Below are 26,391 nucleotides of genomic sequence, written 5' to 3'. Positions count from 1 at the left end.
GCTGTTTGGGGGTCCATTGGTCCAACAATGTCTATCCCCACTCTTTCAAAGGGAACCCCCACCACAGGTAGTGGTATTATGGGGGCCTTTGTGGTGCCACCTGATTTGCCACTGGCTTGGCAGGTGACACCGGAGCGACAAAACTCCTTGGTATCTTCTGACATGTGAGGCCAGTGAAAGTGAGGGACAAGTCTGTCCCAAGTCTTATTCTGGCCTAAGTGTCCTGCAAGGGGAATATCATGGGCCAAGGTAAGAAGGAAGCCTCTGAAACTCAATGGTATGACCAACCTTCTGGAAGCACCAGGCTTGGGGTCTCTAGCCTCTGAGTACAGCAGCCCTTCATCTCAATACACTTTATGGGTACCTTGAGCATTCCCTGCAGCCTCAGCAGCAGCCTGCTGTCTGAGGGGTTCAAGAGAAGGACAGTCTAATTGTGCCTGCCTCCGATCTGCCCTTGAAGGTCCCCCTGTCCCAAGAAACTCAACCTGGTCAGGTTCCAGTTCTTTTAGGACAGTTCCTTCAGGGCTCTCAGAATCATCCTCCTGTGAGAGCTGATTCTCTACCTGAGGCAGGGGGGAAGGCACAGCCTTAACCCTACTGCTCTTTCTCTTGGGTTGTGTCTGGTCCATTGTCCCAGGATCCAGCACTTGTTCAGTGTTGCACTTTCTGGCCTGTGACCTAGTCACAGCAAGGACATGTGCATCTATTCCCAGCATTTCTGCATGGGTCCTATACTCCACTTCAGCCCAAACTGAAGTTTCAAGGTCATTTCCCAACAGACACTCTACAGGAAGGTCTGAACTTACCACAACTTTCTTGAGGCCAGTTACCCCTCCCAAGGAGAAGTTAGCAATTGCCACACTATGGGAGGTAGTGGCATTGCTAGCGTTGGTCACTAGGTAATTCTCACCTAGCATGATCTGTCCAGGGTCCACAAAGGCAGGTGTCACCATTGTGACACTAGCACCTGTGTCCCTGTAGGCCTGAGCCATCCTATGGTTGATTAAAGGAGTCTGTCTATACTTGCCCAGGTTACTGGGACTCACAGTAAAGGACAAAGCTATGTCCCCATCATAGATCAGAACAGCCTGAGTTGGTATTCTGACTAGGCCAGAATCTGCCTCAGTTCCCAGGGTTAAGCCTATTACACCCTTTTGCTGGGAACCACCACTTACAGCTGGACTAGGGGGTACAGTTGCCTTAGGGGCAATAGTGGTTGGGGGTTTGTTACTTTTGGTGCACTCACTATACCAATGAGAATTGGATTAACAATAGTTACACCAAGGTTTCTTTTGGCCATCTTTATTTTTATCCTTTTTGGGACCACCCTCCCCCTGAGCCTTTTGGGGGCTTGGTGAAGACATCTGGTCTTTTGCTTTCTGCTCATTACCCTTCTGGTCTGCATTTTTCTGATCACCGCCCTGGTTCTTGGATTTCTGCTTAACTCTAGTCCTGACCCACCTATCTGCCTTCTTTCCCAATTCTTGGGGAGAAGTCAGATCAGAGTCAATCAAGTGTTGATGCAGTAGCTAGTTTTGACAGTTGCTAAGGATTTGTTCTCTCATGATCAAATTATACAATCCTGTATAGTCCTTAACCCTACTATCCAATAACCAGCCTTCCAAAAACTTAAGTGGCACAATCAACAAAGTCAGTCCAGTCCTGAGTCTGTGTCTTCTGGATATCCCTGAACAACAACCTGTATTATTCAGTGGTTAGGCCAAACCCATCAATCAGAGCACTCTTCAGGACAGTGTAATTATTAGCATCCTCATCACTAACTGTGAGGAGCTTGTCTCTACCTTTCTCAGAGAGGGAGAGCCACAAGATAGCTGCCCACTGACTTTGGGGTACCTGCTGTACTTTGCAAGCCCTCTCCAAAGCAGTTATCCATTTGTGGATGTCATCCCCACACTTGTAGGGAGGGACAATCTTGCTCAGGTTTCTATTCTCATAGGTCCTGTCTCCATCCTTAGGGATAATGCTGCCACCAGTGGGTTCTAACCCACTTAACTTTTGCTCTCTGGCCAGAGCAAGTCTCTCCTTGGCAAGGGCAAGTTCTTCCCTTTCAATCCTAAGATTGACTTCCCTCATTCTGGTCTTATGCTCTTTTCTCTGTGGAGAAGTCATTCCCCTATGAGAAGAGGCATTGGAGCCATTAGAGACATGGGAGTGGATAGATTCCCTGGAAGGGGATCTTCCTCTCCTATCTCTCTGGTTAAGTCCACTTGGGGGTCTGAATGGGGGGATCCCATTCTGACTCCCATGTAGGCTTAAGTTAGCCTGGCTAAGTCTCCTAACTTGGACCTGGCTGTCTACCTCATCTCCTGAAGTCCCTACTTCTTCTAACCCTTCTGACTCATCTGGATCAGTGTGGTGAGGGGAGTCTTCTGTAGAGGACAGACCCTCATCTGTACCTAAGGTACCATCGTGGGAGGCTCTCTGAGCATCATACTCTTCTAAGATCTCCACTAGATAAATGAGGGTAGGGTTGGAACCCTGTTTTAACTTTCTGGAGGGACACAATTGTCTCATCTCCTGAAAAGTTAGGGTATCATATCTAGAGGGTATCCTTCTAGGATTTACCTCTCCTCAGAGAATTATCTTGATCTCCTCTCAGAGACATGATCTAGTGAGGGTGTGGTGTGTGCACCTACCTACACTAGTTGTATCTACTAAAACCTCTCTAGTGGTTGTAGTCAGGGTGTGCTAGGCCCTTCAACCTACAACAACTAAGTTCAGTAGAACTTAAGTATTCTAAGATTTTGTTTTATATGTACCTTACAGTACCTAATGTGATCTTTCAATTTGATATCTCAAGATTATAATGGTATCACAACAGCAAGCTCAGATCCCAACCGCTGCTCACCAATGTGAGAAGTTGGCCTGATATATGATGTCACTAGTTCTAGTGTACACCCTGTATCAGTCCAAACAACCCTTATGGTGATTAGTTGTAAAGTCAACCTTATAGACCAGCTATCCTAGTGGTAGCATGGACAAGAGCAGTCTTAGGCTAAACTCTGTATGGCATGTGAAGCCAGCTGTTATACCATCACAATCCCTTGAATACCAAATGAAAGGACACCACACCAGGTATATATAAAAGTAGAATGTATTTATTCTAACATATACCCTCAGCACTCTTTATGAGTTCAGAGATCTAAGTACACACAATTTCTTAAGTAGCCTACGTTAAGTTACACAGGAAAAATACAGTTAGGCCCGGGGGCCACGCAAACCATATACTAAGAAAGTGGTATAAGTACCACGTCACGAACAGGGAGTAGGCCTAGGGCCTAGGGAATCGCTGGGGCTACACTACACTACCAATAGTTAGGAAGTGGGAGGCCCACGGGAAGCGTGTGCAGTGTGGAGACACACACGCGGGTTACATTAAAGTCAATAGGAATGTAGTAGTTAAAAATAGGAAGAATAAGGACACTTCCGAAGTAACTAGGAGGAAGCAACTAAAGACTTAGACACTTGGATTGTCAATATCCACTGGAGCACCGGAGTACTCGTGTTACCTCACCCACAGGAGACGGGTGCATAGCTGTGAAGATGTGTCGGGTGTCGTCGCTGGATCCTATGGATGCCTGAAGAAAAGATGCTGGCGGGCGGCCAGGAGGAAGATGTTCGGTGGACCCAAGGATGGATCTTGAAGGAAGAACACCTGAAAGCAGAGGGGACAAAGTCTGGGTCACTAGCCAGTGACGGGGTGGAACCAGGAAGGAATCAGGCGATGTCGTGCAGAGCACAGATGATGTCTTGAAGCTTGTCTCTGCAGCCACGTGGACCAGGAGGTGTCGAGGACAACCAAAACCAGGATACGAGTTGTCCCATGAAGGATCTTGCTGATGGCGGAGTCGACGTTCCGATTGGAGTTAACAAGCCTTGGCAAAGGCAACCCTTGCAGAAATCGAAATTCGCTTCAGGTGCAGACCAGGAAGGTCTGAGGCACTTCTCTTTCACAGGGAAGTAGGAGCCAGTCTGGAGGAGCCAAACCAGTGGTGGAAAGTTAAGGGTTCGTCGTCACTGAGTCTACTAGCCAACGGTCCAGCAACCGGACAGACGCGTCGAGCAGGAAAATGCAGAAGGGCCCCACGCAGAACTCGTGGAGTGTGGAGGGCTGATCTTCAGTGCAGATGGTGCTCGGGGTTGGGGCTTCTCAATCCCCAGAGCACAACTTTGAGGATGCCTCAGAAGCTGTGCTGGAAGCTGCTCGCCAATTTTCCCAGGTAGCCGGTCCCACGTCTCTCGTCGCCTCCACGGATCTCAGCTCTACTGTGGATGTGAATCAGGGTCGGAGAAATCTGGAAGTCAAGGCGCTGGTCGGGCTCTGCAGTCGGTTCTGTGAGAAGTTGGCCTGATATATGATGTCACTAGTTCTAGTATACACCTTGTATCAGTCCAAACAACCCTTATGGTGATTGGTTGTAAAGTCAACCTTATAGACCAGCTATCCTAGTGGTAGCATGGAAAAGAGCAGTCTTAGGCTAAACTCTGAATGGCATGTGAAGCCAGCTGTTATACCATATGTAATCCCTTGAATACCAAATGAAAGGACACCACAACAGATATATATAAAAATAGAATGCATTTATTCTAGTCAAACCCTCAGCACTCTTTATGAGATTCGAGGTAAGTACAACACAGTCTTATTTAAGCATACATTAAGTCACACAGGTAAGTAATACAGTTAGGCCATAGGGGCCACGCAAACCATATACTAAGTAAGTGGTATAAGAACCCCTTCCTGATGGATACATCTGCCAGTGGATTCCTCACCTTGTGAATATCCCCTGCGCCAGCATTCCACGGAACTTTTCTTCCCCAGCATTCCACGTCGACGTGGGCGACGTCATAATACACCGGCTCCGCTCGCGACTCCGATCGACGTCACCGGAGCCATAAGAAGCCCCCGTCGGCGTGATGACGTCAGTTCCCTTTTTTCCGCGCCTTCGACGCGCAACGGTTTTTCTCCAGTGCTACTTTGTAGTTTGGTCGTGTATCTCTGTTTATTCGACTATGTCTTCGACTAGGAAGTCGGGCTTTAAGCCCTGTAGGGAGTGTGGAGGCCTGATGTCGATAACGGATCCTCACCAGAATTGTTTATGGTGCCTCTCCTCGGAACATGATATGGAGGAGTGCGGATGCTGTAAAAGCATGAACCCGAAGGCACTCAAGGAAAGGAAGACCAAGCTCTTCATGAAGAAGATTGGTGAGGAAAAAAGAGGGAGGAAGAAGGAGAGATCGAAGAGAGAGTCATCGACTTCGAGGTCGTCGAGGTCGAAGAAACACCATAAAAAAAGTAAACATTCTAGACGTCGATCCTCGAAGTCCAAGAAATCGAAGTCGAGGTCGAGGTCGGCTTCGTCTCATCGACGTCGGAGCAAAGGTTTGTCTCCTTCTCCTTCACCTTCAAGGTCTCCGGAAGGTTCTCCTTCGAGGAAGCAGACTCCGAATCAGTCTCCGACGAGGTCTTCGGCTCCGTCTAAGACGTCGACTCCGGTTCGTGTGGAGTCGGATGCTTCTATGCATGAGGAGCAGGAAGAGTCGGTTCCAGTACCTGAAGATTCTGAGGCTCCAGTGGAGGATATTGCGGAGCCGGTGCCGGAGGCCCCACAAGAGGTTCCTTTGCCTCAGTTCCCAGCCCCAGGTACGGATTTGGCTAATTTCTTAAATGCTATGTATGGCATTTTTAATAGGGCGGCCTACCCATCCGGAGCACCAGCTGGTCCCGTGGTCCGATGGCCTTTACAATGGGGTGCCACAGCAGTATGCTCAGGCCCCCTTTATGCCCTTTATGCCGATGGCGCCTTCTTGGCAGTTTCCGGCGCCGTCTGGGGATCCGATTCGACCTCGGAAGGTTCGGCAGGCTTCGGAGCCTCCTTCGACGCCGAGACTGGCTCCATCGACGCCGAAGCCGACTCCATCGACGTCGAGGCTGACTCCATCTGCGCTGTGTCTGGCGCCGTCGACGCCGGTTCCTCTGGTTCCTCCGACGCCGCGTACGACGTCGCCGACGTCGCTTCCCCGAATCCGGTCGAGGAGGGAAGCCCAGAGGGTGTTGGAGGAAAGAAGATATCGAGAGGTGGAAGAAGGTGAGGTTGATTCTTCTTCGGACGAATTCGAGGGCATTGAGGAAGCCAGTGGGCTGGATACGACCCCAGAGTGGGAACATACATCTGCCAGGTCTTCTCCACCTCATGAGTTGGCTCCCTATCACGTAGTGATAAAGAAAGCAGCGGAGCTTCTGGATTTACAGCTGCCTTCTGTAGAGTACAAATCCAACCTGCTCACAGAAGTGTTACATTCTCCGACTTCGACATCGGAGCCCTTGTTGCCTTTCAATGAGGCCATATTGGAGCCGGTATTAGAGGTATGGAAGAAGCCCCTTTCTTCTCCTGCAGTGTGTAGACAGGTGGCAAGAAGGTACAAGGTTGCACCAGGGGATCCTGACTTTTTATCCACTCATCCGTCCCCGGACAGTTTGGTTGTGCAGGCTTCATGCTCCAAGCATGCTTCCGGTGCCTTTCCTCAGTCTCCAGCTGACAGGGAGTCTAAAAAGGCTGATCAGGCAGCCAAACAGACCTTTTCGACAGGAAGCATGGCGTTAAAATCGACTAATGCTACATGCCTGCTGAGGCGTTACGTGCACGCTCTAATGGATTCCATTAAGTTCTTGGCTCCTAAGTTGCCTGAAGGGGATAAGTCATCCTTCATGGAGGTTGTGGCGGACACTCAGGCGGCTGCCAGGCAAGTTATCCAGTCAGGGTTGGATACTGCGGACTCCGTGGCAAGGATCATGGGGTCTTCTGTTGCTGTGAGAAGGCAGGCTTGGCTCCGTAACTCTGGTTTCTCAGCGGATGTTCAAGCTACGCTGGTCGATCTTCCATTTGATGGTCAGAAGCTGTTTGGGGAGAAAGCGGACTCTGCCCTTCAGCATTTTAAGGATAGCCGATTGACTGCAAAATCCTTGGGCCTGCAAGTACCGGCAAAGGGTTCAACCATTCGAAAATTTAGGGGCTTTGGGCGATCGTCTTTTCGCTCTTACCGGCAGCCCCAGCAGCAGCAGCAGAATCCCCTCTATAAGTCCTATAGAGGGAGGCAAAGGGGTCGGAGAGGTTCTGGACGCAACCCCTCTTCTTCCTCCTCCTCTGCTCCCAATGAGGCCTCAGGGAAGCAGCCCTAGATCCCCCATCCTGGATCATGTAAGGCCTGTGGGGGGTCGGGTGTCCTACTTTCTACGGGGTTGGAAATCGGTTACAACAGACCTTTGGGTTTTGAACCTCGTGGAGACTGGGTACGCCCTTCCCTTTCGGGAGTTTCCTCCCCCTTACCCTCCTTGCCAAGGTTATTGCTCGGAAGACCATCTGCTTCTCCTGCAGAAAGAAGTTCTAGCCTTGCTTCAAAAGGGTGCGATAGAGGTGGTTCCAGAGCAGGAAAGGGTTCAGGGATGCTACTCCCGTTATTTCCTGATTCCCAAAAAGGACGGCAGATTGCGTCCTATACTGGACCTCAGAATCTTGAACTTTTACCTGAGACAGGAGAAATTCAAGATGCTGACCCTTGCGCAGGTTCTTCAAGCGTTGCAGCAAGGAGACTGGATGGTGTCGCTCGACTTGCAGGACGTGTACTTCCATGTCCCAATCCTGAAGTCGCACAGGAAGTATCTCCGTTTTACGGTTGGGTCGCAACATTACCAGTTTGCGGTCCTCCCGTTTGGTCTTACTACCGCACCTCGAGTCTTCACAAAGGTGATGGCAGTGGTGGCTGCTCATCTCAGGAGGTCGGGGATTCCGGTTTTTCCCTACCTGGACGACTGGCTTCTGAAGGCAGAGTCCCCAGAGATGGTGCAGCGTCATCTGCAGGTGACAACTCAGCTGTTGTTCGACTTGGGTTTTTCAATCAATGTGCCCAAATCTCACCTGGTGCCCTCTCAACGCAACCTGTTTATTGGGGCAGTACTGGACACTACTTGGTGTCGAGCATTCCCTCCTCCTCAAAGGATTCTCGACATTCAGGAGATGGTCCCTTTATTCCACAGTGGAGCGGTTGTTCCAGTTCTGAAGGTCCTTCGTCTGCTCGGTCTGTTCGCTTCCTGCATTCTGTTGGTCAACCATGCACGCTGGCACATGAGGGCGCTCCAGTGGTGCCTCCGCAAGCAGTGGTATCAGCACAACGGGGATCTCAGGGAGTCAGTCAAGATCTCCAGAGAAGCTGCAGCGGATCTGTCTTGGTGGAGTGTAGAGGGCAATCTGTCGGAGGGAAAGCCCTTCCATCTATCTCCATCAGTGGCCACAGTGATAACGGATGCATCCACCTTAGGGTGGGGTGCGCATCTGGGGGACCTGGAGATCAAGGGTCTGTGGTCTCCAGAGGAAAGGTTGCTTCACATCAACCTTCTGGAATTGCGGGCGATTGGTTTGGCACTCAAGGCCTTCCTCCCTTCCCTACGCGGTCAGTCGGTTCAGGTCCTGACGGACAACACTACCGCGATGTGGTATGTCAACAAGCAGGGAGGAGTGGGGTCTCTTTGTCTATGCAGAGAGGCCTTACGTCTATGGTCCTGGGTTCAGGACCATCAGATTTGTCTGATGGCAAATCATCTGGCCGGGGTGCTGAACGTGCGTGCGGACAGTCTCAGTCGGCAGTTCTCCGCCGACCACGAGAGGAGGCTCCATCCGGAGGTAGTTCGTTACGTCTTTCGGACGTGGGGGACTCCTCGGGTGGATCTGTTTGCTACTTTCGGGAACGCGCACTGCCCGTCATTCTGCAGTCTCCAGTATCCGATGCAGGGGGCGTTGGGGGACGCGTTTCAGTTGAGTTGGGGCTCACGACTCCTTTACGCGTTTCCTCCCATACCCTTGATTCCTTGGGTTCTAAGGAAGATTCGCCAAGACCAGGCCCAAGTCATATTGGTCGCCCCGGATTGGCCAAGAAGGGTGTGGTATACGGATCTTCTCCACCTCTCCTCGTGCCCTCCGCTCCGTCTCCCTCTGAGGGCAGACCTCCTCTCGCAGTCGGAGGGGCAGGTTCTACACCCCCACCTCCAGAGCTTACACCTTCATGCCTAGAGATTGAACGGGGCAACCTGAGTTCCTTCTCTCTCCCACCTGATGTGGTGGATGTTATTTTATCGGCCAGGCGACACTCCACCAAGTCCGTTTACTCCTACAGGTGGTCTAAATTTGTAAAATGGTGTGGAGAGAGGTCCGTTGACCCTTTGAAAGCCCATCTTTCTGATGTTCTCCAGTTTTCTCTTTCCTTGGCTCAGCAGGGCTGTGCTGTGGCCACGGTCAAGGGCTATCTTTCGGCCTTATCGGCTTTTCTGTGCCTTCCAGATCAACCTTCACTTTTCAAGTCCCCGGTTGTTCTGAGGTTCATCAAGGGCCTTACAAACATGTTTCCTCCCACTCCATTTGTAATGCTTCAGTGGGACCTTAATCTTGTTTTAACCTTTCTAATGGGGTCCCCTTTTGAGCCTCTTCATACTTGTCCTTTGAGGCTGTTATCATTTAAGGTGGTTTTTCTTGTGGCCATAACCTCGGCAAGGAGGGTAAGTGAGCTTCAAGCTCTTAGTTCCAAACCTCCTTTCCTTACTTTGCATGCTGAAAGGATGGTTCTCAGGACCAGGGCTGCTTTCCAGCCAAAGGTAGTCACTCCGTTTCATTTGGGGCAGTCCATTACTCTCCCTGTTTTCTACCCTCCTCCTCACCCTTCCAAGGAGGAGGAAAGACTCCATCGTTTGGACCCGAAGAGGGCTGTTAGTATTTATATGGATAGAACCAAGGACTTTCGCCTTGATGACCAGCTCTTTATTGGCTACATAGGTCGTTCTAAGGGGAAGGTGGTGCACAAGCGCACGCTGTCTAGAAGGATAATTCTGACCATCAAGATCTGCTACGCCCTGGCTGGTAAGACTCCTCCTGATGGTATTAGAGCGCATTCAACTAGAGCTAAAGCCTCTACATCTGCTTTGGCCCGGGGTGTTCCTGTGGCAGATATTTGTAAAGCTGCGACTTGGGCCTCCCTCCATACTTTCGCAAAGCATTATTGCTTGGACTCTGAGATGAGGAGGGAGGGCCACTTTGCGCGCTCTGTGTTACAGGACTTTCTGGTATAGGAAGGTGGACACCCTCCTCCGGGAGTGGGGACTGCTGTGGGAATCTATTCACAAGGTGAGGAATCCACTGGCAGATGTATCCATCAGAAGAACAAGTTACTTACCTTCGGTAACGCTTTTTCTGGTGGATACAGTATCTGCCTGTGGATTCCTCACTGACCCACCCGCCTCCCCGTTGTCCACCTTTGTATACCATGAACTAGGTCTTGTTGATATGCTTTTATGCTTTGTTATGCAATTGTAGGAAATGCTTGTTTATTTGGCATTCTTTTCCTTTGTATGCTATGCATATGTGTTGGTGTATTGTATACTGTGTATACTTTGAGTCTGTCGTTAGTCCACCTGTTCGCCTCGAAGGCACGGGGGAAAAAATGGGTGGAACTGACGTCATCACGCCGACGTGGGCTTCTTATGGCTCCGGTGACGTCGATCGGAGTCGCGAGCGGAGCCGGTGTATTATGACGTCGCCCACGTCGACGTGGAATGCTGGGGAAGAAAAGTTCCGTGGAATGCTGGCGCAGGGGATATTCACAGGGTGAGGAATTCACAGGCAGCTACTGTATCCACCAGAAAAAGCGTTACCGAAGGTAAGTAACTTGTTCATCACGAACACAGGATAGGCCTAGGCCTAGGGAATCGCTGGGGCTACACTATACTACCAACAGTTAGGAAGTGGGAGGCCCACGGGATTCAGGTGCAGAGTGGAAACGCTCACACGTAATGCGTAAAAGTCGATAGAATTACTAGCAGTTAGAAATAAGCAGTTTTAGGACACTTCTGGTATAGCTAGAAAGTCGAGACTCGGAAACTAGACCCTAGGATAGTCAATACCCTTGTGAGCACCGAAGTACCCAAATTACCTAGCCCACGGGCTGCTGGTGCATAGGTGTGAACTTGCGTCGGGTTTCGTCGTTGACTTCTATGGATGCCTGAAGGAAAGTTGCTGACAGGCAGTCAGTGAAGAGGGTCCGGTGGATCCCAAGGTGGGGATCAAGAAGGAAGGAACCTGCAAGCAGAAGGTACAGAGTCTAGGTCACCAGCCAGGAGCCGGGAAGGTGGTCACTCCTTGGCCACAAGGGAGATTTCTTCAGTCTTCTTCCTGAGGTCAAATGTCGAAGGTCCAGAGTTTCTGTTCAAGTTGCAGATTCAGGTTAATCTAATTTAGCAGGGCTCAGCTAGCAACTAATATACTGGGCTAGTGGGCTGGGCTACCTGCAAGGTCCCTCCTATGGGTGGGACCAGGAAGGGGAGTGGCTACACCCCCTTTCATTTGTCCAGTTTCGCGCCAGAGCTGGGGCTGGAGTGCCCCAGCACCGGTTTGAACTGGACTATGCATGGGACACCTTGTGTGCCCCAGGCAGTGTCTCGTTTCATTCAACCCTCCCTGCCCCAATACACTAAATCCTGTCTAGGGTGGTGCTCGCACCTCCCAAGGCAGGAAACCTATTGTCCAAGCCTCCCTCGCTGGAAGGACTCCCAGCAGCAGGAGGTCAAAGTTGTGTCTGTGGCAGCAGCATCCATTTTGTGATGCTGGGGCTCTGGTTAACTTTAACCGGGTAAGTAGGTTTCAACATGTCTTCTCCCTCTAGAAGGGGGGAATAATATCCTCATTGCCAGAAATGGTATGGGGGTATTATTCCAAAGTGTTAAACACCTTACACAACATGTTTCGATAAAGCCAAACCATAGTTACCATAACCGTTTAAGATTATAAGGTACTTTAAGAGTATATGGTAGGCTATATCATAGAACAGCTATAAGGACATGGTGAGGGTAGATGTAGAGACTAGAACGGTTTCCCTGTGCGGATGTCTATACTTTGTTAGAGCCAGAAGGCTTGTCACGTGGGTCCCATGATGACTAAGAAAATCAGGTCCTGTGTAGACACCGTTAGACTTTAAAGCTCCGGTTATATTAGCCGGTTTTTACATTTTCACAAAGTGTGGAGTGAACCATTAGGACATAAAAGCTATAGTTATATCAGATGGTTTTTTAAAGTTCTACAAATCTGCCGTGCAAACAGTTATGAAATAAAAGGGACCCAGCGACCAGCGACCAGCGAAACCTCTCCCAGGCGGGCAGTCGACCGGGGGCATTCCAGCAAGGTGTCTCCCTCGCTGGCGGACTATTCCACCTGCAGCCGCGAGAGGAGACTCAGAATCCCAGCAGCCCCAGCTCCTCCCCTGACGCCACTTCCACCGCCAGCGCGCCTGGAGGCGCTAGAAAAGCGACAGCTCCCTCGGCGGAGCGGGGGGAAGTAGCGAACTCTCGTACCTGCATCTGTACAGGGACCCAGCGACCAGCAAAACCTCTCCCAGGCGGGCAGTCGACCGGGGGCATTCCAGCAAGGTGTCTCCCTCGCTGGCGGACTATTCCACCTGCAGCCGCGAGAGGAGACTCAGAATCCCAGCAGCCCCAGCTCCTCCCCTGACGCCACTTCCGCCGCCAGCTCGCCTGGAGGCGCTAGAAAAGCGACAGCTCCCCCCGCTTCGCGGGACGCGCGCGGGCGACGCCGGGCTGAGCCCGGGCAGAGGGCGGGCCGTCTGTGGCCGTCCGAGGCCGATAGAGGCCGGGCTGGGCCATTCCATTTGGTTTGCGAGGCAAATTGGTCATCTGTCTACAGCCATAAAAGGACTTTTGAGAACTTCAAGATAAGTAGGGGAGGGGCGTGTATGTTAAACATTGTCGGCCTATTGTCAAACACTAAATTTGGGGGCACAACAAATTGTTGTGTTACACGTTACTCTTGTTATTACTTGTGTGTCACCAGCGTAGGGCAACTCTCATTGTAGCGGGTTAGCTAATATATTGTGGATCCTTACACCCGGGTTAAGTTTCAGGCGATATTCTGAGAACACGTATCACGAGGAACCACACAAACGACATTATACGTCCATAGCCCTAGTGGTGATATGGGGAAAACCAAAAAAAAACCAATTAGACCTGGGGCGGGAGTTAGGGGTACATTGGATGCATTTATTACACGAGCCGAATCCCTGTTGACGCACGAGATACAGTTAACGGAGCGTAGGTTGTCCCTTGATTCTCTATTGGCACATAAACGTTCCTCGCTGGGGACAATAGCCGAATGTGTTACGCCTGGGGTAAGCATACCGGCAGGTCAGGGACTTCACGTGCAGAGCAAAAATCAGGGCTCTACAATAGTACAAGTCCACACAAACAGGCGAGTAGGTGGGGATCAAGAGTTACCGACATTGGAGGGGTCTGCGGCACATATAGCGGTTAGTGGGACTGGGGGAGTTCAGGAGGGAGTCCAAGAGCAGGAAGGTATCACACCCGGGAGCGAGAGGGATCCCAATGCTTTATTAGAGAGGGAAAGGGTAGTAGTTACCCGCTCAAAAAAAGTGTTATTAGTGCCAGACCCCTCTCTAGAAATTGTCACCACTGAGATCTCAAAGTCCACAACTACGCCACAAAGTAAGGGGACAAGTAAAACCAAAAATGATAAAAAAGCAAAAAAAGGAGGCTCCAGAAAAGACCCTATAATAGTTGAGGATGAAAGTAATAGGCCACCCTGCAAACAATAAGATTCCTGCTCCCCCGTTAATAGAACGGATTGGTCGCAGGAGTTATTGAAAATACTCGAGTCCAAATTGGAAGCTCTTTTTCTTAAACATTTGGCTCCCTTGGCGGAAGACATAAAGAAAATCGAGGAGAAAGTCAGTAGGTTGCTAGAAGCGGAAAAGGGTGATCACCCAGTGCCCCATCAAACCATGAACCCTGACCGGTTAGGGATCGTACCTTGCCCGGGACGAGCAAGGACGAAGCAGAGGGTTGATCCCACTGTGAGCAATGATAAAGGCATACCTCCTATTTTGGCGCTCGTGGGTTCACAACGAGTGGCTAGCACAAAAGGGCCGATAGTAGCCCACAGCCTCCCGAATGTCCAGGTGCAGAGTTCTCCGGGTTTGCAGACGCTGGATTTGCCCCCAGCATCTTGCCCTTACACAATAGTCTTAGCAGGGGTTCCAGCCCACAATGGGGAAAGAGAAGAGACCACAAGTTCCTTGATAAATAAGGTCAATCACTGGCTGCACAATAACGTGAAGGAATCCAAGCACCAGAGTACTCACATTCTCATGGCAAGGAGGGTAGCTTGGATCGGTCCCTCGGAGAAGAAGTTTGCAGGAGACTGTGTTATTGTTAATTTTAGACACCCAGAGCTGGTAAAAGAATTGCTTGGTTACAGTTATGTGGCTTTTGACAGCGGGACGACCATAAAAATGCTCCCCTTGAACTTTTTCTATAGGGACCATGCAAAAGAGTTACGCCAAGTGCCACGTAGAAGAGGGGAAATTCCTATAACAAGATCGTACAGACTGGGGTCAGTCTCAAATAGGTTCATCCCACTGTCTGATGCGGCAGTGATGGATGAACTAGATTGACTGACCCCAGTTGAAAACTCGGAAAATGTATCCCCTCCAGCTAATGTCACGCTAATGGAGAATGTTGGCATTATAGGAAATATTCTCTCACTTGAAATCCCCCAAAATGAGGTTGCAACTACCTACCCAGCCAATAGTCCAGCATTAGAACAGAGTAGTTTAGTAGGATTGGTGTCTCAAAAACAGTGTACTCCAGTGGGGAATGAGACCATCCTCGGGGTTGGGTAACTCAGGGTGGTATCGTGGAACATTGCTGGAATCTTCACCAAATTAAGAATGGTTGGATTTCAGCAAAAAGTTTCACATTATTTGCCTACAAGAAACATGGGAGTTGTATAGTAGTGCCCCGCATTTAGAAGGGTATAAAATGTATTTTGTGCCCGCCCAAAAATCCTCGATGGGAAGAGCTAAAGGGGGACTAATAACGTACGTGTCTCTGGCATTACAAGGGACTTGGGAGGTTATGGGCTGGAACTCGGACAACATTCAGGGTCTTAGTTATGGTAAAAAAGGGTTAAAATTTGTATTGATAAATTTTTATAATGCGGGCCAATCAATGCAGAGCCGGGTTGAACTGAAGGACAGACTGGCTGACCTGTATTCCAGGGGAAAACGCCCTTCAAATGTGATTCTGGTGGGCGATTTTAACTGTCACCCGTGTCCATACCTGAAATGGGGCGGGGGAATATGGAACTCTTGCCCATCCATCACGGATTGGCACCTCGAACACACACTGGAAGGTAGTGAATTAAGTAAGATTCTGGGCATATATGATCTAGCTCCTACAATGGATTTAATCAAGCCCAGGATCCCTAACATCATTAATCCATCTTTTAAAGGCAGGGGAAAGGATACCATCATTGATTTTATTTTTGTTTCTCATGGGTTCAAAAGTAGGATCATAGATTTTAACATAGAGATTAGTATTTTTAGTGATCACAACCCCCTGGTGTTGTCATTGTTGGATGCGGACCCACCTGTGCAGTTAAGGCCCAGGATGACAAGGGGAAATTTGGAAGCAATCGACCAGGGCAGGCGAATACGTGGGTCTAATACTGATGGGGAAGCATTTTATAAAAAACTTATTGCATACCCAGAAAGCGGGATATGGTTGTGCTTAAATCAAGAAATTAAAGGTAAAGAATTGATAAGCGCATTTGAAAGTATGGCAAGGGACATTGACAGGTTATTGAGGATTAAATCGCCACCAATGTCCAACCTTACACCTAAATGGTTTGATAAAGCATGCTCCAGAGCCCAAAAAGAATTAAAACGGGCACTTAAAAAGGTGCTGAAGGACAGGAGTTTGATAGCGGAATGCAGGGCTCAATATAAATTGGCCATAAAGAAGAGGAAAAACACTATCCATTACGAAGCCTGGGCGAATTTAAGGGAGGCTGCCGAGATGAGAGATATGTCACGTTTTTGGAGGGTGATTAATGATCCTAGTTTTCAGCCTCCGAACAACGAGAAGGTCACCTGCAATATCTTGCCAGAAGCTTGGGTCTCTCATTTCAAAAAGTTGTATAACCAGGGCAGTACCATGGTTCAACACATTTCAGATGCAGGCATGTTACCAAGTTCATGGGTACAGTTCACAGTGGGCGAGATCAAAGACGGAATACAGGCCCTGACAAGGAACAAGGCCCCAGGCCCAGATGGGATTCCCCCCGATTTATTTTTATCCCAGGTAGATTTGTGGGCTCCCATACTTACAAGATTTTTTAACACAGCAGTGGAAAGGGGAATGCCCAGGTCTTGGTCAACTGCCACCATCGTCCCCCTATTTAAAAAGGGTAATAAAAGTGATCCTCAATGTTACCGCCCGATTTCATTAATTGACGTGTCTGCAAAGGTTCTAGGGAAGGTAATTCTAAACCGTTTAATGGACTGGGCTGAGGAAAATAAGATCATTACAGATACCCAGTACGGTTTCAGAACGGATCGTTCCACTTCAGATCAATGCCTCAATTTATACAATCTGGTGGCAAAGTACACCTTGGCTGATGATGGGACAGTTTATCTCGCTTTTATGGACCTGACGGCAGCCTTCGACCGAGTCAACCGAGAAAAATTATGGAAGATTTTAGAGCTGCTTGGGGTGGACCCTAGTCTGATTTTTATTCTAAAAACTCTACATATGGATACAACAGCTCAGGTCAGATACAGCAATGAGGGGAATCTAACTGATCATTTTGCCTGCACTGGGGGGGTGAGACAGGGTTGTATTTTGGCGCCCTTTTTATTCACGTTATACATAAATGGTTTGGACAAAGCTTTGGGAAAATTGGGGGTTGATTGTCCTAGAGTGGTCAATAGAAGTATACCTGTCCTTTTATATGCGGACGACGCAGTACTCCTCTCACGAACAGGGAGGGGACTGCAGTCTCTTATTGATGGCTTTTGTGGGTTTATGGCACACCTAGACTTATCCCCCAACCTAACAAAATCCTATATTATGGAAGCAGGAAAAAGACCAACAAGGAATTTTAGTTTTAAAATTGGTGGTCACATACTAGAGAAGGTTGAGGTTTTTAATTATTTAGGGATAATTTTTGATAAACACCTCAAATTTACCACACTAATCTCAGAAAAGTGCAAACAGCACACAAGTATAATGGGTTCAATCATGACCCGTGCCACGAGGTTAGGCCGCTGGTCACCGAATGAAGTATTGAATTTATATAATTCAATCTGCTGTTCCAAAATTATGTATGGGAGCGAGGTTTGGGGTACTAGAAACACCTCCATGATACAACTGGAGGAAAATAAGTTTCTTAGAAGGATTTTGCAAGTACCACAAAGTATCCCGGCCTACATTATTCATGAAGAATTAGGGCTCCCTTACATCTCTGACAGAATAAGTCTTAAACCAATAATGTGTTGGATTAAAATTTGGACCAATCCAGACGCTAGCCTTAGCAGAGAAATAATCACAGACTGTATTAAAAGGGATAATGGTCATAAAATACCATGGCTCAAATACGTGAAGGATAAGTTGAAGTGGTTGGGCTATGCTAGTTGTTTTGAAGAACCCACATCTCTGACGTCCCAATCAAAAACACTCATAAAAGCAGAATACTTGAGGCGGGTAGTCTGCTCCAGAGAAGACTGTGAAATACTGAAAGGGTCAGTGCGATCATATATACTCACGAAATCTGTTGCAGGTCTAGAACCTTACCTGGCGCAGATTTATAATAAAAATGACAGATTTTTAATGACCAGATTTAGACTGGATCTTTTACACCATATTTTAGCTGTTCCCGCGGGTTTCACAAAAGACATTGGTTCAAAGGGTCCCTGTGGCTGCGATCTGGGATCTCCACAGGACACCCTCCATTTTGTATTCTTTTGTCCACTGTACGAATTTCCGCGGGCTGTCTTTTTAAAAACCATCCTAAAAGCGAACAAATTCACCCAGGTCAGGGTAGCTCTTTTATACCTAAAACTTTCCTCGGAGCCTCTTACCTTGTTTTGCACTGTGAATTTTTTAAGACTTGCTGCAAAATTAAGGAAGTCGAGATGCGAGACATAAGTTATCCCGCTGGCCGTGTATTGAAGGTGGGGCAAAACGAGTAAAATTCTTTCATGAAATTTAATACACACGGTGCATATAATAGTAGTTATAGCCGAAGAAGTATGTAAATGATGAACTGGGTGTTTAGCGCATTGGGGATGTCATAAGGTATTTTAAAATGGTATAGTTCTTTTTACAATATTTGGTTTTAAGCAGTCTATGATCATGTATTTTATTCTGGACGATGGTATTTTGCACTTTATAGTTGCCTGCACCCTGCACTTTAATATTCTATGAATTCATAGCCTTGCCAGTAGCTCTTGTGTAACCCTGCCATTAAGGCCCTGGACAGGCCATTTAGAAATGCCCTATTTTGTCTTTTTTCTTTTTTAAATGATTTTTAATATGTCAAATTTGTTTGCAATATTATACTGTAATGTGTGTAATTGTATTTGCTCTTTTCGTGGATGTTTTTATATCCAAATAAAGATATTTTGATGATGATGACATGGTTCCGAAAGCTGCAGACAGGCTCAGCTCATGCTAGAGCACCATCTCACATGTTACCAAGCACTCTGCCTCCAGGATTGTTAAGGCCTGCCATAGGAGTGGCTGATAGGTACACATGTGTGTATATATAAGGTAGGTATAGGAATACTACACCTAAGCAAGGGGTGATTACACGACCTTGCCCCAGCTGAGTGATCAGCCAGTTGTGTCATAATGGAAGGCCAGGCCAGGGGTGGAATAATACATGCTGCAGCCCCTGGTAGGCCTAGGGTACACCTATGCCCTGGGTACCTAAGGTACACTGTACAGGGGCCAATAAGGTGATCCTATCCAATTGGGTTATGCACCTAGAGTACATAGTATTAGTTTAGAGAGAGAACAGCTGGGCTGTGGGTCTGATTAGCAGGCCCACAGCCACATCTAAGTCGAAAACCAGTGAAGCAAAAGCAAAAAGAGGGGGTGAACATAGAATGCAGACCCTACTCTCCTACACAACCCCCCCCCCAAAACTTAGGGACATTAAACTAACCTTGACCAGTTGAGTCTTCATGTTCTAAGTGGAAATATCTGGAGAGTCCATCTGCATTGGCATGGTCAGTCCCAGGTCTATGTTCCACTGTGAAGTCCATCCCCTGTAGGGAAATGGACCACCTAAGAAGTTTGGGATTTTCACCCTTCATCTGATTTAGCCACAAGAGGGGCTTATGGTCTGTCTGAATCTTGAAGTGAGTGCCAAACAAGTATGGCCTTAGCTTCTTCAGGGCCCAAACCACAGCAAAAGCCTCCCTCTCAATAGCTGACCAACGTTTCTCTCTAGGGGTCAGCCTTCTACTAATAAAAGCAATGGGCTGGTCTTGACCATCTACATTCAGTTGTGAAAGAACAGCTCCCACACCCAACTCATAAGCATCTGTCTGGACTATGAACTCTTTGGAGTAGTCTGGACTTTTCAGAATAGGTGCACTGCACATGGCCTGCTTCAGGTCATCAAATGCTTTTTGACAGCTCACTGTCCACTGAACTTTCTTTGGCATCTTCTTTAGAGGTCAAGTCATTAAGTGGTGTCACAATGGACCCATAATTCTTAACAAACTTTCTGTAGTACCCAGTCAGGCCCAAGAAAGCTCTGACCTGAGTCGGGGTAGTTGGAGGAGTCCAGTCCTTTATGGTCTGGATCTTGCTCTCCAGTGGTTGAACCTGACCCCCACCGACTAGGTGGCCCAGGTATACAACCTTGCTCTGCCCTATCTGGCACTTAGTGGCCTTGATAGTGAGGCCTGCCTTTTGCAGGGCCTCTAAAACATTCCTCAGGTGGACCAGGTGATCCTCCCAGGTGGAGCTAAAGACAGCAATATCATCAAGATAAGCTGCACAGTAGTCATCCAGGCCTGTAAGAACTTGATTCACCAACCTTTGGAAAGTGGCAGGTGCATTCTTCAAACCAAAGGGCATTACCACAAATTGATAATGTCCTCCTGGGGTCGAGAAAGCAGTTTTGGCCTTTGCATTCTCAGCTAGTCTGATTTGCCAGTAGCCTGCTGTCAGGTCAAATGTGCTCAAAAACGTAGCAGCTGCCAGTCTGTCAATGAGCTCATCTGCCCTAGATATTGGGTGGGCATCTGTCCTAGTGACAGCATTGAGACCTCTGTAGTCCACGCAAAACCTCATCTCTCTCTTACCATCTTGGGTGTGAGGTTTTGGCACAAGAACTACAGGACTAGCCCAAGGGCTCCCAGCTCCAACATCTTTTGTAACTCAACTTTCTGATGGATACATCTGCCAGTGGATTCCTCACCTTGTGAATATCCCCTGCGCCAGCAACATTCGGAAACTTTTGTAGCAGTCCACGCCGATGTGGTCGAAAGCGACGTCACAGACACACGGCTCCGCTCGCGACTCCGCTGACGTCACCGGCTCCATAAGAAGACCCCATCGGCGTGATGACGTCAGTTCCCTTTTTTCCGCGCCGACGACGCCAACGGATTTCGGGAATCGTTACTGGTAGCTGTTCTAGTTACTTTGTATGTTTTCTGGATTTCTCTGTCTATCTTCTAAAAATGTCGACAAGGAAGTCTGGGTTTAAGCCTTGCCGAGAATGTGGCAAGCACATGTCCATCACCGACCCACACGACGATTGCGTTTGGTGTTTGTCCTCGGACCATGATGTGGGAGGTTGTTCGAGTTGCAGGAAAATGAGCTTGAAGGCGCTTAAGGAGAGAGAAGCAAAGCTCTTTATCGCCCGGATGAAGAAAAAGGAGAAAAGAAGAAGATCCAGGTCGAGGTCGAGGTCGAGGTGGGCTTCCAAGTCGACTTCGGGACATGCTTCAAAGAGCAAGAAGCATAAGAAAAAGAGGAGGCATTCATCACATCATAAAGCTTCGACGTCAAAGTCGAAATCGCCTGCTCGACGTCGGAGAGAGTCAGTGTCTCCTTCTCCTGTCCCGGTTTCGCCTCCGGTTCCATCTTCTCCGGTGCATTCGCCGGCTCCGGCTGAATCCCCGGTGCCGGTGTCATCTCCGACGCCGGTTCCATCTCCAGATCCTGCAAGTCCTCCGGCTCCGTCTCCGACTCCAGCCCAGGATGAGGATCGTCAGGCTCCGACTGAGTCTGTGACGCCGCTTGCTCCACCGTCGGCGCCGCCAGGCCCGAGTCCGGTGCTGCCTGACCAGTATCCTGCTTTCCCTACTCCAGGTCAGGACCCCTCGCATTATCTCAATGCGATGTATGGGGTGTTCTCACGGGCCATGTATACCTCTGGTGCACCTATGGGTCCGATGGGTCCGATGGATTTCAATCTGGGAGTGCCGCAGGTTTACCCTCAGGCACCGTTTATGCCGTTCTTCCCGGCGCCGCCGTCTTGGCAGCTGCCGGCGCCGAGAACTTCAACGCCGCTTCCCTCTTCGCCGGCGCCGACTCGACTTCGTTCAACGCCGGCTGCTCCAGCTGATCCGCGTTCGACGCCGCTGCCGGCGCCGTCGGATTCGAACACGGCGCCGCCGACGCCGCAGGTGCGGATCCGTTCAAGAAGGGAGGCGCAGAGAGTGCTAGAGGAGAGACGCTTTTTGATGGAAGAGGCTGAAGAGGGGGAATTGGTCGAATCCGATGAGGTGTTCGACGAATTGAAGGAGGCGAGTGGTCTGGATTTGTCTCCGGAGTGGGAGATCTCTCCGCCATCAGACGAACCCTCTAAAGATGCAGCACCCTATCATGCAGTGATTAGAAAGGCTGCGGAGTTGTTGGACCTTCAATTGCCATCCACCGAATTTAAGTCCAATATTTTAACTGAGGTGTTGCATTCTCCAACTGCGGTCTCAGAGCCTCTGTTGCCTTTTAACGAAGCAATTTTGGAACCTGTGCTGGATGTATGGCGCAAGCCTTTCTCAGCTCCTGCAGTCTCCAAGGTAGTCGCAAGAAGGTATAGGGTGGCTCCAGGGGATCCTGAATTTTTATCATCGCACCCTTCACCTGAAAGCCTAGTAGTTCAGGCGGCTTGTTCTGGACGGTCGAAAGGGGCTTTTCCTCAAGTCCCAGGGGACAGGGAGGCAAAAAAGGTGGACCAATCAGCTAAGAAAGTGTTTTCATCAGCCAGTATGGCTTTAAAATCTTCAAATGCGACTTGTCTGTTGGGGCGCTATATCCATGCGCTTATGGATTCGGCTAAAAAGTTGGCGCCAAAACTGTCAGAGGAGGATAGAGGAGGCTTCAATGAAGTTCTATCGGATGCCCAGGCGGCTGCTCGCCAGGTTATTCAGAGTGGCCTGGATACAGCGGACTCAGTTGCCAGGGTCATGGGGTCTTCAGTTGCTACCAGGAGGGGTGCATGGCTTAAGTCCTCCGAATTCTCATCTGATGTCCAGTTAACTTTATTGGACTTACCTTTTGATGGGTCTGGTCTGTTCGGGAAGAAGGCTGATGCTGCTCTCGAGCGCTTCAAAGAAAGTAAGGCTACGGCTAGGTCGTTGGGCCTTCAATCCCAGCCGAGAGGTACTTTCAAGAGGTACAGAGGATTTGGAAGGGCGAGTTTTCGTTCATATAGACCAACCCAGCAGCAGCAGCAACAGCAGAAAGGCTCCAAGGGATATAGAGGAAGACTTAGGGGTCGCTCACGTGGCCGTCAACTCTCCTCCTCCTCTTCCTCTTCCTCAGCCCCTCCCACCACCGCAAAGCAGCCCTAGATTTGACATTCCGGATCATGCTGGTCCTGTGGGGGGCCGGCTTACCCATTTTCTACAAGATTGGGAATCTGTAACTACAGATCTCTGGGTTCTGGATCTTGTAGAAAATGGGTACGCCCTTCCCTTTCGGGAATTCCCTCCAAATTACCCTCCTTGCCAAGGGGTTTGCTCGGAGGACCACCGTCTCCTCTTGCAGGAGGAAGTCCTGAAGTTGTTTCAGAAAGGTGCGATAGAGGTGGTTCCAGAGCAGGAGAGGGGTCAGGGATGCTACTCCCGGTATTTTCTGATTCCGAAAAAGGACGGCAGACTGCGTCCGATATTGGACCTCAGAATCCTGAACTTCTACCTGAAACGGGAGAAGTTCAAGATGCTCACCCTTGCGCAGGTTCTTCAGGCGCTGAATCAGGAGGACTGGATGGTGTCGCTCGACTTGCAAGATGCGTATTTTCACATCCCCATTCTGAGGTCGCACAGGAAGTATCTCCGGTTTACGGTAGGGTCGCAACATTATCAGTTTGCGGTCCTTCCGTTTGGTCTTACTTCGGCACCTCGAGTCTTCACAAAGGTGATGGCGGTGGTGGCAGCCCATCTCAGAAGGTCAGGGATTTCAGTTTTCCCTTATTTAGACGACTGGCTGATCAAGGCGGAGTCGTCGGAGAAGGTGCTGTGCCATCTGCAGGATACAACTCAGCTGTTGTACAGATTGGGTTTTTCGATCAATGTGCCCAAATCTCACCTGGTGCCCTCTCAGCGCAACCTGTTCATAGGTGCGGTACTGGACACTACTGTGTGTCGGGCATTCCCTCCTCCGCGAAGGATTCTCGAAATTCAGGAAATGATTCCTTTATTTTACAACGGAGCGGTCGTTCCAGTTCTGAAGGTCCTTCGCCTGCTCGGTCTGTTCGCTTCCTGCATCCTGTTGATCAACCATGCACGCTGGCACATGAGGGCGCTCCAGTGGTGCCTCCGCAAGCAGTGGTTTCAGCACAGGGGAGATCTCAGGGAGTCTGTGAGGATCTCCAGAGAAGCTGCAGCGGATCTGTCTTGGTGGAGCGTGGAGGGCAATCTGTCCCAAGGAAAGCCCTTTCATCTACCTCCATCGGTGGCCACAGTGATAACGGATGCATCCACTCTAGGGTGGGGTGCTCATCTGGGGGATCTGGAGATCAAATGTCTTTGGTCTCCGGAGGAAAGGTTGCTTCACATCAACCTTCTGGAATTACGGGCGATACGTTTGGCACTCAAGGCCTTCCTCCCTTCCCTTCGCGGTCAGTCTATTCAAGTCCTGACGGACAACACTACCGCGATGTGGTATATAAACAAACAGGGAGGAGTGGGGTCTCTTTGTCTCTGCAGAGAGGCCCTGCGTCTATGGTCCTGGGCTCAGGACCATCGGATTTGTCTGATGGCAAATCATCTGGCCGGAGTTCTGAACGTGCGTGCGGACAGTCTCAGTCGGCAGTTCTCCGCCGACCACGAGTGGAGGCTGCATCCGGAGGTGGTTCGTCATGTCTTTCGGACGTGGGGGACACCCCGGGTGGACCTGTTTGCCACTTTAGAGAACGCGCACTGCCCGTCATTCTGCAGTCTCCAGTATCCGATGCAGGGGGCGTTGGGGGACGCGTTTCAGTTGAGTTGGAGCTCACGACTCCTTTACGCGTTTCCTCCCATACCCTTGATTCCTCGGGTTCTGAGGAAGATTCGCCAAGACCGGGCCCAAGTTATATTGGTCGCCCCGGATTGGCCGAGAAGGGTGTGGTATACAGATCTTCTCCACCTCTCCTCGTGCCCTCCGCTCCGTCTCCCTCTGAGGGCAGACCTCCTCTCGCAGTCGGAGGGGCAGGTTCTACACCCCCACCTCCAGAGCTTACACCTTCATGCCTGGAGATTGAACGGGGCTGTAGGAGAGTAGGGTCTGCTTTCTATGTTCACCCCCACTTTTTGCTTTTGCTTCACTGGTTTTCGACTTAGATGTGGCTGTGGGCCTGCTAATCAGACCCACAGCCCTGCTGTTCTCTCTCTAAATTAATACTATGTACTTTAGGTGCATAACCCATTTGGATAAGATCACCTTATTGGCCCCTGTACAGTGTACCCTAGGTACCCAGGGCATAGGTGTACCCTAGGCCTACCAGGGGCTGCAGCATGTATTATGCCACCCCTGGCCTGGCCTTCCATTTTGACACAACTGGCTGATCACTCAGCTGGGGCAAGGTCGTGTAATCACCCCTTGCTTAGGTGTAGTATTCCTATACCTAACTTACATATAGACACATGTGTACCTATCAGTCACTCCTATGGCAGGCCTTAACAATCCTGGAGGCAGAGTGCTTGGTAACATGTGAGATGGTGCTCTAGCATGAGCTGAGCCTGTCTGCAGCTTTCGGAACCAAGTCCTTATAGCTGTTCTATGATATAGCCTACCATATACTCTTAAAGTGCCTTATAATCTTAGACGTTTATGGTAACTATGGTTTGGCTTTATCGAAACATGTCGTGTAAGGTGTCTAACACTGTGGAATAATACCCCCATGCCATTTCTGGACATGAGGATATAATTCCCCCCTTCTAGAGGGAAAGACATGTTAAAATCATACTTCACTGTTAGCCTCTGACCAAAGCCTCAGCATCACAAAATGGATGCTGCTGCCACGACACAAGTCTGACCTCCTGCAGCTGGGAGTGATCCCAGCCAGGGAGGCCTGGACAATAGGTTTCCTGCTTGGGGAGGTGCTAGCACCTCCCCAGACAGCCTTTAGTGTATTGGGGCAGGGTGGGGTGAAAGGAATGAGACATGCCTGGGGCACACAAGGTGTTCCTTGCATAGTCCAGTTCAAACCGGCGCTGGGGCACTCCAGCCCCAGCTCTGGTGCGAAACTGGACAAAGGGAAGTGGGTGTAACCACCCCCTCCCAGGTCCCACCCATAAGGCGTGACCTAGCAGGTATCCCAGCCCCCCAGATTAGTATAAGAGTGGGAGTTGGGCCTCAAGACTTTAGATTATCCTGAACCTGCAAACTTGAACAGAAACTCTGGACCTTCGACATTCGACGAAAGAAGAAGACTGAAGAATCTCCCTTGTGGCCAAGGAGTGGCTACCCTGTGCAAACAGGCACCATCAAGAGACTACCCTTTGCTTTGCCCACGTTCTACGAGGAACCGACTGCAGAGCTCGACCAGAGCCTTGACTTCCAGACTTCTCCGACCCTGATCCACATCCACAGCAGAGCTGAGATCCGTGGAGGCGACGAGCGACGAGCGACGTGGGACCGGCTACCTGGGAAAAGTGGCTAGTAACTTCACGCGCAGCTTCTGAGGCACCCTCGAAGTTGTGCACCGGGGATTGAGAAGCCCCAACCCCAAGCATCATCTGCACCGAAGATCAGCCCCCCACACTCCACGAGTCCTGCGTGGGGCCCTTCTGCATTTTCCTGCTTGCCGTGTCTGTCCGGTTGCTTGCCCGCTGGCTAGTGGCCTTTGTGACGACGCATCCTGAAATCTTCTGCACTGGTTTGGCTCCTCCAGACTGGCTCCCGCTTCTCTGCAAAGAAGAAGCACCCCAGACCTTCCTGGTCTGCACCAGAAGCAAGTCCTCCGTTCTTCGTGGGTTCCGCTTGCCAAGGCTTGGTGAGTCCTAGTCCAACTTCGACGC

The sequence above is a fragment of the Triturus cristatus genome, chromosome 4_2 (assembly GCF_964204655.1).
Source record: "Triturus cristatus chromosome 4_2, aTriCri1.1, whole genome shotgun sequence".
In the NCBI taxonomy this organism is placed as follows: Eukaryota; Metazoa; Chordata; class Amphibia; order Caudata; family Salamandridae; genus Triturus; species Triturus cristatus.
Note: the sequence above shows the minus strand (reverse complement) of the source record.